Below are 13,485 nucleotides of genomic sequence, written 5' to 3' on the forward strand. Positions count from 1 at the left end.
CAAGGGCCTAGAGAGGAAAAGATGTTCCCCTGATGGTGAGAAGGGGGAGATTTTAAGATCCTTAAAGCAAACTGGGAGGAGGAGGACGGTCCATTAACTGAAAATCTCTCCAAAGGTAACAAAGTGTTGCTGGGAATACTGTGCATGGCTTGTCCCCACTGCCATGCAAAAGGCGGCTGTGAAATAAACAGCAAAAGAAATGAGCTACGTTAGCCAGACTAATGAATTCACAAATTGTTAGCAGACTAGGGGTGCCTGACATCCTTACCGAGGAGGGCAAAGGCATCAAAACACATCCCCCCTCCCGGGCATTCCTGCTGGTGGCCAAGGAGATGAGCCGACGTTCCCTTAAAGGCTGGTGCCGAGGGAGGAGAGAAAAATGCGGGCAAGCTATGAGGGCCGAGCGTGGCCGGCCGGCCTGGGCAGCGTCCCTGGGCTGGCAGACAATGGCGCTTCACCAAGGCAGGACTCCTGAGCCTGCATTTTATCCGGTGAGGATGACTGACAGCCTTATCTTGTGATTTTCTAGCTGCTGAGGATTTTCCTGTGCTGGGCATCCTGGGCAGCCCTGCTGGGGCTGGCAGGCTGTGCTGGAGGAGGGGAAGGGAAGCCTGGGAGGTATGCTTTTCCTTTTCTCTCTTTTAGCTGGAATGGGCATTTGTTGCAGGTGTTTCTGCCTGTGCAGCTCCCAGCACATCAGAGCGCTGTGCCAGGTCTCGGGACCCGCTGGGTGCTGTGCTGTGTTGCACACTGGGATGGGGTGACTGGCATTCCACGTGCCTCCGTTCCTCCTGCTTCGGACGTGCAGGTCTCTGCAAGGCTGAGGGCATGTCCCCAGCTAGCTGCTTTACAAATCCATAATGTGTGCAGAGTCATTAACTGGGGGCTTTAATTTCTTATCCAAGCCCAATCTGAGACGAGTGCTGTTCTGGGAAGTCTGAGGGGGATGATGTGTCCCTTTTGAACCTCAGTAGTTAATGGTGGCCTCGAGTCAGCGGCAGCTTATGTCGGAGTTTTACTGCTGATCTTTACTCTTCAGCCTCAGAGAGCTCAGTGAGCTCCAGTTACGCTGCTGGGCACAGTCCTCAAACAGACACGGTCCTGCCATGGCTGTAGGAAACTTACCTTGCTCTCAGTGGCAAATACTCGCTTGAAACTTTTTAATGGAGGTCAGGCTGGCTACATTCACTCTTTTTGTTTGGCTTCTGCCCATATGGGTTTAGGAGCCGGAGGGTTGATGGGAGCATGGCATACTCGATTATCAGTGGATTTATGAACTGTGGCAAAAAGGGGTCTCTGCTGTAAACCCAAATTGCAAACTTGCTGCTCATGCGCTGCAAGAGCAGAAACGTGGCTGTTTCCAGTCACTGCTTGAATTTTGGATGCTGGGTTGGAGTCTCACACTTGACTATGGTCCTAGCAATCCATAACAGTTCAAGTTACTCATAGGAATGTTGGGGGTTCATATGCAGCTGTGTGCAGAGAGGTAACACTCAACTCCCACACAAGCTGTAACAAAGCAGCCTAGGCCTGCCTCATGGGTGCTTTGCCTTTGGAGAGTGCTGCGAACACCAGGGAAATCTGCAGATCTCAAGGCTATGGGAGCCTTAAGTCAATGCTGCTGAGGACATCTGGTGCTGATAGCAAGCTCAGAGATAAAAATCACCTGCGATTTTCCATGGGGGCTTTTTTGCCTATGGTAGGAGAGGCACCTTCATCGAGCAACATGCTCCCTTGGTGTATCTCTGTCCTCTTGGGGAAAAGGGGGGTGTGGATTTGGGGGAGTGGGATGGGAGGACGAGAGCCCAGCCTGGGATCAGGGCCTGGCGGTGGGGCCCTCTGGTCCCATGCAGGACCTGGCTAAATGTTTGAGACATCTGAAGAGCGAAGAGGAGCGGAGGAGTTTGTCCCCCATTGTCTCAGAGCAGCTCTTTAATGGGTGCAAGCTGTGAGCAAGGTCAAAGCTGTACTGATGGATGCTCGTGTCCAAACCCAGCAGGCTGCTGGTGAGCTGCCAACATCTAGGGAGGATGTCTTCCTCAGAGGAAGGTGCTGCTCAGTCCAAAGCTCGGGAGCCTGGGGTCTGCCCCAGGGTTGCTGTTTCCAGAGGGATTGCTGGAACAGGCAGGCATGAGGAGTCCAGGATGAAGCTAGCAGAGCTTCCCAGGTGCCCCGAGGAGTGGGATGTGCGGGGTGGGCAGGAGCATGGGCAGTGCTGGGGCAGGATCTCCTTGGCATGGCTCTGAGCAGCCCTGTAATCTCCTCTGCATCCGTGGGGTGGGCGTACGCCAGCTGATCTCGCCTTGGGTGCAGAGCAAGAGTTGCTTTGCCTCTGAAAATATTACCATTTATTTTACTGGCCTCTTAAAAGATAAGGTTGAAACATGCACTCCTGCAGTTGAGAAGAGAAAATAAAGAGGATCAGACACAGCCCCCATGTACACATGATAATTTCTAGTCTTGGCTTATCTTGTAGGAATTATAAGATACTGAGTAGGAAATAAATCATAATGTCAGGACCAAATGCCATTTTCTTTCTTGGTGTGATTTGCAGCATCCCAGTCAAACAGATAGATTTCATTCCCTCTCACAGGATTCTCCCCTTTAATTGAATTATGCCCCGACTAGCAAATGGGTTTCATTCTTTGAGATACAAGGAAATTACCATTTGATGAAACAATGCTTTACTCCTTTCTCACCTGCACAAACATCCTTCAGGAAAACTATTATGCAGATATCCTTGATTACAGACTATTGTTCCTTTTGATCTCTAGCTTTGCTTATCATAATCAACAACAGTGTAATACCGCATGAATAGTATACAGCAAGTGCTCAGATGCATTGAACTGTCCTCGACAATTGTTTGTTGGCTATTTTCTTAGAACTTCAAAAGTGGTTTTTGGTTCTATTTAATTAAAATGCTCTCTGCTGCAGACAGCTAATTGACAGGCAGATACTGTATCAGTGAATCACTTGGTGTATCACAGCATCTTTATTCACTTCCTCTTCTCAGGGGTGGGGCATTTCAGAATAATTAATGCTAACGACCACCAGGAACCTGATTTCCTGATAAAATTATAAACTTTAATAATCTGAAGTGATAGAGATATTTCTATGCTCAAATCTGTGTTGCTACCACAAGTGAAATGGTGAGTATTACAATTATTACAATTCAAGATTTGGAGTATTGACTCTCATAACTACAGCCATAGGTCTTTTGAGGTATATTTTTCAGATTTGTAGTGTTAAGTGATCTTTGTCTTGAATTCAAACTCTCACTTAATTCCTGATTCTCACAGTTGAGAAGAAGTTGAGAGCTTCAAGTTCAAACCCCAGAAGGCAAGTGAGAGAAGCCAACCTGTGTAATTAATTTTCAGCTGATGCAATGGTTTGGGAGGGCAAAGGCTGATCCCTGAGTCTTGTGTTCTTGGGGCCAGCAGTTCAGAGATGTCTCTGCAGGAGGCATCATATTGTCAGCTGATTTGTGGAGGAAATACATAAGGCAAGGGAGGAGGCTTGTTAATTTTGCACTTGTTAATTTTTTTAAATTAACTCTTGCAGTGCAACTTCTTAAAGAGGAAGGCTCCCTGCCCCTGGTCATGAAGGGTTTCACCTCCTCTTGGTGGGGAGGGGAGGTGGCAATGTGCAGCTAGGGCAGGGAAAGCACCAAAACAGAATTTGCCCCCGGAAAGTTTCAGGTCCCCCTGGGGTGACTGCCTCCAAAGGCTTCGCTTCCCTGGGCTCCTGCAGCTTGCTCATGTCCTGCCCCTGCACTGTGCTGAGCACCGGCTCAGTTGTGCGTGACCCTGCTCAGAAGGGGCAGAGACCTCTGGGGAGCACCTTTGGTGAGAAGGGGCAGCTCTTAAAATGACAGATTAATTACATTGAATAAACTGGCCTTGACAAACTTGCTAAGGTTTTAAAACCATTTTCTACTAGTCCTGAATATGTACCTAGCAGTGCAGATCCTCTTTTCTGTATAAACTTGCTAGAGTGTGTTTCTAATGGAGTTTGAAATATGAGCGGGCAAACCTGGCAAGGTTGGTAACAAAATCTGTCTCAATCTACGAGGTAGAGGGATGGCAACTAATCTGATTACAGTAATGACATTTCTAATTAATTTACTTGGAGCAGCGACTGCTGATCTGTACCATTAATAGCGAGCTTATGCTGTTTACAGGAGTTGCAATAAATATGCAAAAATCTGTCTGCATGGTGTGGGCACGGTACCCATTGGAGTGGCGGCAGGGCGCTCTCCCCTTGCGTGTGGTGTGATCCCCACCGAAAGCCCCGGAGCTCAGCGGTGCCTGGGCAGCTGCTCCCCCCTCAGCTCTGGGAGTCCCCCAGGTTCACACACCCACACGAAGAGATTTCTGCAGCATCCCTGTCTCCAGCCAGACATCAGCTCTGAGAGGCTGCTACGCGCCTGTCTTGACCGAGGAGCTATAGGGGCTGCCGGTTCCATGCGTGTGATGGGTTGGCTCACCTGCCCCATAATTACTGCATCTGCTATTTGTAAGGTGGATTGGTTCTTTAACATGTTTGGGCAGTAAACTTACCAGCCAAGTGCAAAACATTATAAGGAGCTTTGAACCCACAAGCTCTTTTCTGAGGCTTTCTGGGCTTTGTAAGTGGGTGTCTGAGGCTTGGCCGTTCCCCAGGTGTAGACCCTGCAGTGCTGCGTAACCCACCTCTGAACACCTCTGCCCTGCGCAGGCTGTCAGGTTGCTTGCTCACAGCCCCACACTTTCCCAAGGCAGATGTATGCCATTTCATTTCAAGCATAAAATTGATGCTTACTCCAGCAATATGAGAACCAAAAGGAAGAAAGCATAAAAATAATTATTTACTGATTCAGCGGCTAGTTCCATTTATTAGTTTCACATCTCTTACAGAGCTAATTACAGCGAATCTCATTAACTGCATGGAGTGGGTTGGAGAGTGGCTTTCCTGTGGCTGCCTGCTGATGTAGACTTAGTGCCTCTGCACTGGTAGTGATCATCAAGAAATCTTGATTTCCCAAGGCAAGAGGCTTGGTGCTAATTTACATGGTCCCTTTTAGCACATGCTGATGTTCCATGTTGAAGACTTAAAACTCTGCTTGTCCTGTTGGGTGAATTCTGTGTTCTTACAGCAATTCCCCCTTCCTGAAGAACAAATAAAACTTTAAGTCCAGACACCTTCCAGTGACATCCGTGTTGCATCTGGAATGAATCTAAGATTATTTTGCTGTCATTCCCAAGCTGCTGCCTGCAAAATGTGCTGGTATTGCTCACAGCCACTTGAAAACGCCTCACCTACAGCTATGCCAATGTGGAGGTCAGGAGGCAGCTGCTTGGGCCACTGGAGACCCTTGGAATGCCCCAACCTGCAGCAGCACCCCCTTTTGCCTTTCCCTGCAGCAGAGGGTAACCCTTATATCATCCCTCTCCAAAGCTTGGGGGAAGAACGTACATCCAAAGGAAGCTGTCATCAATGCTTAAGAGTTGGTAGGATCCTTTCCATCACACAGCGACTGTGCTAATCGTGCAGGAGGGAAAGGGTAAATCAAAGCTCCAACATGTAAATATTTTACTTCAGGTAATTATCTGTTCTGTATCTCCTGATGGGAAAAAGCCTTAGATGTGCAGAGAGGCCAGGAGCCCTACTATAACACTGATTCTTCAGTGGGGTGTTTTGCTGAGTCTACACTGAACTGCTGGTTTACTGGGATGGGGGTCCGCTGCTGCTTCTGCCCTGCCTGGCAGCTTTCTGTCGCGCCTGTTGTAAATCACATTCCTTGGGCTAAACAGCAAAGCAGAAATTTAGAGGTCCATGTCTGACTCTTGTTCTAAAGCAGTCAACCCCCCCCCCCCCCGAAAAACCAAACCTTTTTCAGCTTTCTAAAACCTGAGGGGGTTTTAGGAAGACAGCTGCAATAACTAGATTTTTTTTTAACTAAAAACAAAGTACACAGACACCAACTGCTAGGAAGTTCAGGGAAAAGTGAAATGTTCTTTCATTTGAGATAAACGGAGGGCACTGCTGATAGTAGCTATCCAACAGACTGGAGTTTTGCCATGCTTCCCCTTTGGCTGTTAGCAGGTTTGGAGGCACGGAGAGGGCTCTGCTTGATCTGTGATGCAGCGCAGAGAAAGTCTGGGGGCTTCGCTGCGGCTGGCCAGGCTTCCAGGCCCCTGACTTGGTGTTTTGATTCAAACCAGTGTTGTGTTTCTGCCTTTCAAGAGCCGTGTGGCGGGTGCGAGATAGCACGGCGCCGCGGGAAGGCTTTGATTGCCGCAACTTTCAGCACATGCCGATGGCTCCATTTGATTCCCGACAATAAAACCCGTGTTTGACTTCCAGTCTAGAAACCACCTTTGGCGAGAGATCGGGCTTTGGCTGGGGGCTGAAACATGAATAGCAGCTCCAAGCAGCCTTCGAAGTGAGGAAATTACATTTTTAGGCTGGATAGGATTATAGTAGCAGCCTCTTTGCAGCCTGTATTTTCACAGAAGTCGAGCAAACTTTCATTTATGCTCCTTGCCTTGACTAAAGCTTAAGGGCTTGTCGCTGCTTACTCCTCTAGTGCCTTTTCGTGCTGATAGGGAGAGAAGACCAATGCAGAAGGACTGTTGTTTTCCTGCTGTGCAGTGGGTGTGCAATTTACAGTAGGTAGCTTATTTTCATATTTTTATCTGGGTTGAATAAAGAATACATTTTGGCTAGATGTGCATGTCCTGCAATTAATCTTTCAAACTAATCTGAGATTAGTAAGGGCTCAACAGCTAAAAGTGGGACCACTTCTTTTAATTCCAGAAGCCAGGTCCGAACTCTGAAAATATTTAAGTCCCCATTCCTGTCAACAGCTGCTGAGTGTGAAAAGTCTTCATGGGTCTGGGTCGTAAGTAGTTAGCAAATGATTTAGCAAGTGTGTTTCTTGCCATATAACAAAATCCATCATCATTAGTCAAAGCCCTGCCAGGAGCCAGGCTGCCTGAGCGGCTGTGGTCAGGTTTCTGTAGCCAAGAGCGTGCGAGGAATGATGGGGCTGGCATGGCAACCCCGTGTTCATAAAAAGATGTGCTTTCGTTGAAGGCTTTGGATGGCCACGGCTTAATCCAGAGCATGGAAGAGGGGAAGTCCACAGTTTCAGCTGCTTGTCAGGTTTGCTTGGATGCGGCTGCTGTCATATTTGCATTTTGCAGTGACTCCCAAGACTTTGGGCGCTTGAAGTGCTGAATGTTAATGGTAGCAGAAGCAGCCTTTTCAAAAGCAAGGTCTGTTCAGCAAGGAGTGCGTTTCAGAAGGAATACAAATTGTTCTGCTGCCAGTTTTTTTCTTGACCATACAGTAACTTTGTAATTAATGTGTTAGCTGGTTGCCAATTAACAAGCAAAATTGTCTCGGCTGCTGAACACTTTTCCACTCCCAATATATTCCCTTTTTCTCTCCTGCCTTTCATCTCTGCAGTCAGTCGGATACCACTGCTAAAGCCATCTGCCCCTTCACTCTGGGAATTGCTGTTGTAGCTTCTGGTCCCTTACTGTGTCAGATCCAGCCTCTTTGGACTTGCCTTACTGCTTCGTGATTTTCTTCCTCCCTTCATCTCTGATCCTGTTTTTTCTTCACTCTTGGCTGCCTGTTTGGCTCTTTGGGATCCTTTTCCTCCACTTCAGACACCAGAATCCTGTTGCTGCACCCCAGTCCTTCCTCTTGCTGACTTTCCAAGCAGTCTCCCATGCTTCATCAGTGCCTGGGAGATAGGTCTTGTGGTTTTGTTTTTTTTTTTCTATTTCTCCAAAGGCACTCCTAGCTCTTTGGGGATATTTCTCTAGTATGCCAGATGGTAGTTGACTCTTGTGCAGGTTTGTTGGGCGGGTGAGGAGGCAAATTCTGTGGTGCTGAGAAGGGATGGTGGCTTCACCTCAAGGGAGGTGGGTTGGGAAGCAAGAGGGCAGGTTAGCTGTCCTGTCCCCAAAAGGCTGTGCATCGCTGTGGAGATGCAAAAGCCCCACCTGCAGTCCAGGCTGAATAACGGCTTCACTGAAGCTTGGGTTGAAGCATGGGAAGGAACTGAAGATGGGTATGGCCATGTCCTTCTGCCCTTTGATAGCGGGGGGTGGGGGGGGTGTCTCTGAGTCATAGGCACCAGCAAGGCTGAAAAGAGGGTCTTCAGGTGGTGTCTCCATCTGCCTTTCAGCTCTGAGATGAGGTACCTGCTCAGGTTGGGCAGCGTTGTTGTGATAGCACGCCTCTGAGATGGCCCCTGATTGCGGGAGGCTGCAGTGGGCAAAGCAAAAGTGTGGGATGTGGGGTAGGACTTTTCCAAATAGACATCATGGCTGCAGGCAGTGGGTCACCTTCACTGCCCTTCGCTGTGAAAGGATAGAAATGGGTTCTTCCAGGGCATGGTTCAGCTCAGCCACAAAATAGATGACCCAGGCAGATCAGGCAAGTTGTACCCTAAAAACATCTCGCTTGGAACTGATGGCAGGGGGTTGGCATAGGTGCTGATCTCTGCAGCTCGCGCTGTGGTCAGGTCAGGGCTGAGGGCACTGATGGTGTGGGAACCACCCTGCTCCCTCCACCGGCACCTCTTAGGGTACAAGTGCTGCTGTGGCTCAAGGGACACCCCAGAGCCCCCCAGCTCTGCTCTCCTGCCTTATTGTAGTGCCAACAAAAATCCCTCAGCGCATCTAATTCAGTTACCTATTTATTCTCTCCATATGTGTTGTGTGTGTCTCTGGCATGTATATTTATATAAATTCTTATTCACCGGCTTCATAAAATACCCGTTAGGAGTGGGGCTGGGTGGGGGTGACCCAGATGCACAAGAGGAAATGTTTCATATCTCAAGAAGTGCCGTATGTGCCCCCCGGCAGCCCCTCCCTCCCGCCTATCAGATGTAGGGCTTAATGGGCTTAAGAATTAGAGCAGCTGCTTGGTGCAGAATTTATTGACTGACTGTGCATAACGAGGGGAATTAAAAACCTAATTGGCTGAGCTGCTCCCTGTCAGTTTGAGAATTTTTACTTTTCTCAGGACTTGATGTTTTTATCAAGGCTCCTGGACTCTTCCCTCCCTCCTACCTTGCTTTTCTACTTCTTTCTGGTTTATGTGTCTGAGATGGAAACAGCTAGAAAGCCTGCCCATCTTCTTGGGATGATGCCACCCTCTTCACTGGTGCTCTCGAGGAGGAAGCAATGGTGTCCACAGTGTTTGGTGTCCAGACCCCAGCTGGAGTTTGGCTGACACGTAGGTGGGTTGCCTTGCAAGGGATGAGAGTAAAAGACAGACGTGGGGTGCAGAGCCACATCACGGGTCGCTTCCCAGAGCAGCAGGCACGTCCCTTGCAGTGGCATTGGCAAATGCCCTTGTGTAGACTGGAATATGCTCTCCCTTCCAGAATAAACTTTGCTTGGCTTCCCACCGCCAGCACAAAACTAGAGCTCGTTTGCTGTATTAAGAAAGTAGGAAAGGGAATTTGCCTGGAAGACAAAGTGTGATTGAAGCATCAGTCCTGCTCTGTGCTGCAAGTCACAACGCTCCGAAGGCACCATAATAGCTTTCCTTTCGATAAAGCTGGCTCATTAAATGCCTCCCTGGAGAAACCTCACCTGTGCTGTCTGCTTTCTGCTTCCTTTTTCCAGCTGTGTACATGGAAGGAGAAAATGAGTTTGAATTTCAAAGCTCTAGACCTAAAAACCTTGCTGCGGATTTCTTCTGAGGCAGCGTGAGAAGGGCAGTGCCACTGGCCGGGCACTGCTCCTATGGCCCACAGCACGTGTCCCCTGACATCTGCAGGGGACAAAGCCGTGGGGTTGTCCTCTCTGTGCCAATGAACACTTGTAGGCACACACTGAAAAGGCAGTTTCTCTGCATTGTCTGGAGCACTGCAGCCCAAACTGAAGCTGGTCCTTGTACAGTGGTACCTCACTGGTGTGGAGCACTCCTCATCAGTGCATGTACGGGGCTTAACTCAACCCTCAGCTCCGCTCTGAAACTGGACGTACTGGCTTTCACTGGTGAAAGGCTGGGGTTGCATGACTTCTCCCAGACCGTACATGTTGTCAGAAGCCCACAGCCCTGGCTTCAGCCCAGGCACCCTCCCTGCCCAAATCCTGCAGTATATGGCTCCCTCAAGGGACAGTGTGGCATCATGTGTTAGATCTGGAGGGAGCTGCCTTGGTTTCTAAATGGCTCCCTCCTGGGCCATATCTGGAGGTGCTCTGGGCATGAACAGCATGGTGCAGCTTTCTGAGGAGGCATTTTTCGCCGATTCCTTGATGTTACCCAGTGCCATTCTAGTAAGGTGGTGTTGCATAAAAAAGGTGAGTTAAGTGCATCTTGCGTAGCTCTGGCCACACAGATCCTCCTGCTGCATCTTGAGGTAGCTGGAGCCAGGCCTGTGCTCTGGGCTCTGCTGTGCTGTCTCCAGCTCACGGAGACCAGGAGAGGTTTTTCCTCCTGCCTCTCTTGCTCTCGGAGAGGCTGAATGGGCACGGAAATAGCCTCACTTAAAGCTATGTCTCATTACTACATTAAGTCAACAACCACTTGAGTATCCAAGGATTTTGATCAAAGCTAGATATTGAAAGGGGGGACAAAGAGTGGCAAACTTATTTGACTTCCACTTATGTCCAGAGCCTGTTGAGCACATGGCTGTACTCCTCACTGGTGTAAAGTGTGTTCCTGGCAGAGCAGCTGCCTGGTCTCTGCCTCCTCAGGAGGAAAGGCTTCTCCAGCAGCTCCAGCCTGAGAGCAAGGGCAGCCATGTCCCTGCTTGTGCCTTGCCTCTGGCACCTGGCAAAGGAGAGGCAAGGTGGTTGCCCGTCCCATCCCTGGGGGCAGCGACCCTCCGGTGCGGCTGTTCTGCAGGAGAGCCTGTGAGCATGTAGGCATGCGCTTGGGACAGGTATCAAATGTTGCTATGAACTCAGGTGTGAATAGTCAATAAAAAAAAAAGGCAAATCCAGATTACTGATTGCTGCTTGGGTTTTGTTCAAGTCTCTTTTAATTCACTTTTTTTCGTGTAAGGAGCAAGCCAACAGCTGTCTGGCTTTTCATGGCTACTTGCAGCGTCTTTCTGAAATGTGAAGAGTAATGAGTTAAAAGTAGTTAACTGATGTGAGCCTCAAAACCTGGATCCAATGCAGGCTCCTTGGGTGATCTTTTGCTTCAGGTGGGGTTTGCCACCTAAGTAATTTTGGATTTTCAGGCATTTGTCTTGCTGTGCCCTGTTCCCCAACTTTAATACGGACCCTCTTCTCCCTCTGACAGCCTTGGTTGTTGAGGCTGTATGTAGTCATGCAAGATGTCGGTACAGCACCAAGTACCACAAAGCTGCCAGCATAGCAGCAAAAAATCTTTGCATTTTTTACATGGAAATCATATCAGTATTTCAGATTCTGGTGGAGGCAAGACTGAGGGTTTTTACTGCAGTTGAGCTTGTTGTGGTCACCCCTGTATCTTTAGTCCTCTGTACCTAACGATGCTGTAGTAAAAATAAAAGTAATCTACAGTAAGTATATCCTGGGTACCTATTCCATGATAAAAACACCTCAGCGCAATGAAAATAAAGTGTTAGTGAGTCTCAGTAGTGTCTACAAAGAGGGTACTATCTCTTGAATTAATTTTAAGTCCCCTCCAACAATTCTCAGTGTTGTTTGCAGAAGGCTGGAAAACAGGAAGAGTAGCAACAGCTTTGATGCAATTTTTTTTTTCTTGCAGGCATGTCTGTGGGCATCATCACTTAGGGCTGACTTAGACCTGGCTGATTATTCATGCTCCTGTTATAGAAGCAAGAGATGGAACAGGGCTGAGAGGTACTCTTACTTTGCATTAAAAAACACTTTTGTTAGCATCCTAGTAACCCTTTGGAAATATGAAAGCAGAAGCAGAAATCTGTTTTTGCTGTGGCTGAAAGGCTATTGAAACGCACAGAAACCCGAAGTTTAACATGGGAAGTCATGGTGAAGGAAGAGCAGAGCATGGGAATTTACATTCAAGAGGGAGGAAAATGAGGGATTTGGGCAGAGAATAACTGATAGGTGCTGTGAATTCATTAGAAATAGGCTATAAAAGATACACTACAAGGTTCTGGTGACAGACCAACAAAGCTTTTTCTTCCCCTTCATTGTTTATACTGTCACAGGATCCTCACAATAGCTGATAGTTTAGCCTTGTACTCCATGGTTCATTATCTATTATTCTATTTATTAATGCATTCTTGGGTCTTAGTGATGTGATAAACCATCCATGCTTTTCTTTTATGGTTTAATAGGATTCTTCTAAAACCCCCTCCATGTTTACATAACCTTGCAATTCACAGTTATCTATCATTTATTTCCTACTTTATGTGCACTCGATAAAGCCAAGGCAGCCGAGGGGCGTTCAGCCCGTGCGGTCCAGCAGCAGTGTGTTGCTGATTCATGTTCTTCATAACAAATGTTTCCATGAAATCAAATTCAGGGTGCCCTTTGGGGAGGGCTGTCCCTCTGCAAGGGCAAGAGGAAATCCGGCTCTCGTGGCAGGTGGGGTTTGATGGTGCCGGGAGATCTCCTCCATTCCTCTATGAGAAGGTGATCAAGGCTCACCCTCGTGAAGGTCTCTGGTGTTCAGGCAAAGGGCTGGGGGTCTCACAAGCCCCTGTGGAAGACCCAGACCCGTGGAGGTACTAAGCTTGACTTCTGTAGGAAATAAACAGGGATTAGATGTTGGTTTAATGCTTTCTTTGGGAAACACTGGGGCTCCTTTTGAGGAGCTTGGCTGAGGTAATGATTTGCTGACTAGCAGAGCTGGGGCAGAAACTCCTGTTTTAGGCCCTGGAGCAGTATCCAGAACTTTTTTCATTAAATACCCTTTGGAGAATGGAGGACCAGCATCACTGCAGGGCTGTTCTCCATCAGAGGCAGAAAATCATCTAAATATGACACCAAACCTTTATTAACAATACCGGGGAACTGGATGCGAGACCTCATTTATGATTTCATTCATAATCCCTTCAAAATGAGTTGGTACCAGTATGTGATAAGTGGATTATGTGTTAGGCCCAAGTAAAGCCAGACACAATTAGTGCTTTAATAAACTGGTTGTATGCATTACTAACAACTAAGTCATAAGGGAATTGGTGTATTTACAAACCCTAATTAGTAGTTTGTTACTGTGATACCAAATTTAAACAGATCTGTAGCATCACTGACCATCTGGGTTAGAAATCTCTGTTTTGAATTTAATTAGGAAATAGTTGTGACAGAAAATTGGTCCTTATTAGTTAGCTAATGATCAGCATTCCCCTAATTGAAATGAAGAACTGTCTGTCGGGTTTGTGAAATGTTTAGATACAAGCAGAGACAATCAAAAAATCTCTCACTTAGGACTTTGTAAGCCGTGATGATTGATTAAATACCCCCACCCCCCCAATACTTTAACAACTAAAATGCAAATGACAGTTATGAATGTGTGCGATAAAAATCTGGCAGAGTTGTGCGTTTCTGGTTTTGC

General features: G+C 47.7%; 1 long non-coding RNA gene across 1 annotated transcript in view; it reads left to right on the forward strand.

The window, feature by feature from the left end:
- Positions 1-446: 446 nt before the first annotated feature.
- LOC128140320 (uncharacterized) overlaps positions 447-13,485 on the forward strand; it is a 40,565-nt gene continuing 27,526 nt past the window's right edge. The window contains exon 1 of the long non-coding RNA XR_008234692.1: positions 447-618. This is a non-coding gene — a long non-coding RNA (uncharacterized LOC128140320). The remainder of the gene's footprint in view (positions 619-13,485) is intronic.

Source organism: Harpia harpyja, chromosome 4 (genome assembly GCF_026419915.1).
Source record: "Harpia harpyja isolate bHarHar1 chromosome 4, bHarHar1 primary haplotype, whole genome shotgun sequence".
NCBI lineage: Eukaryota > Metazoa > Chordata > Aves > Accipitriformes > Accipitridae > Harpia > Harpia harpyja.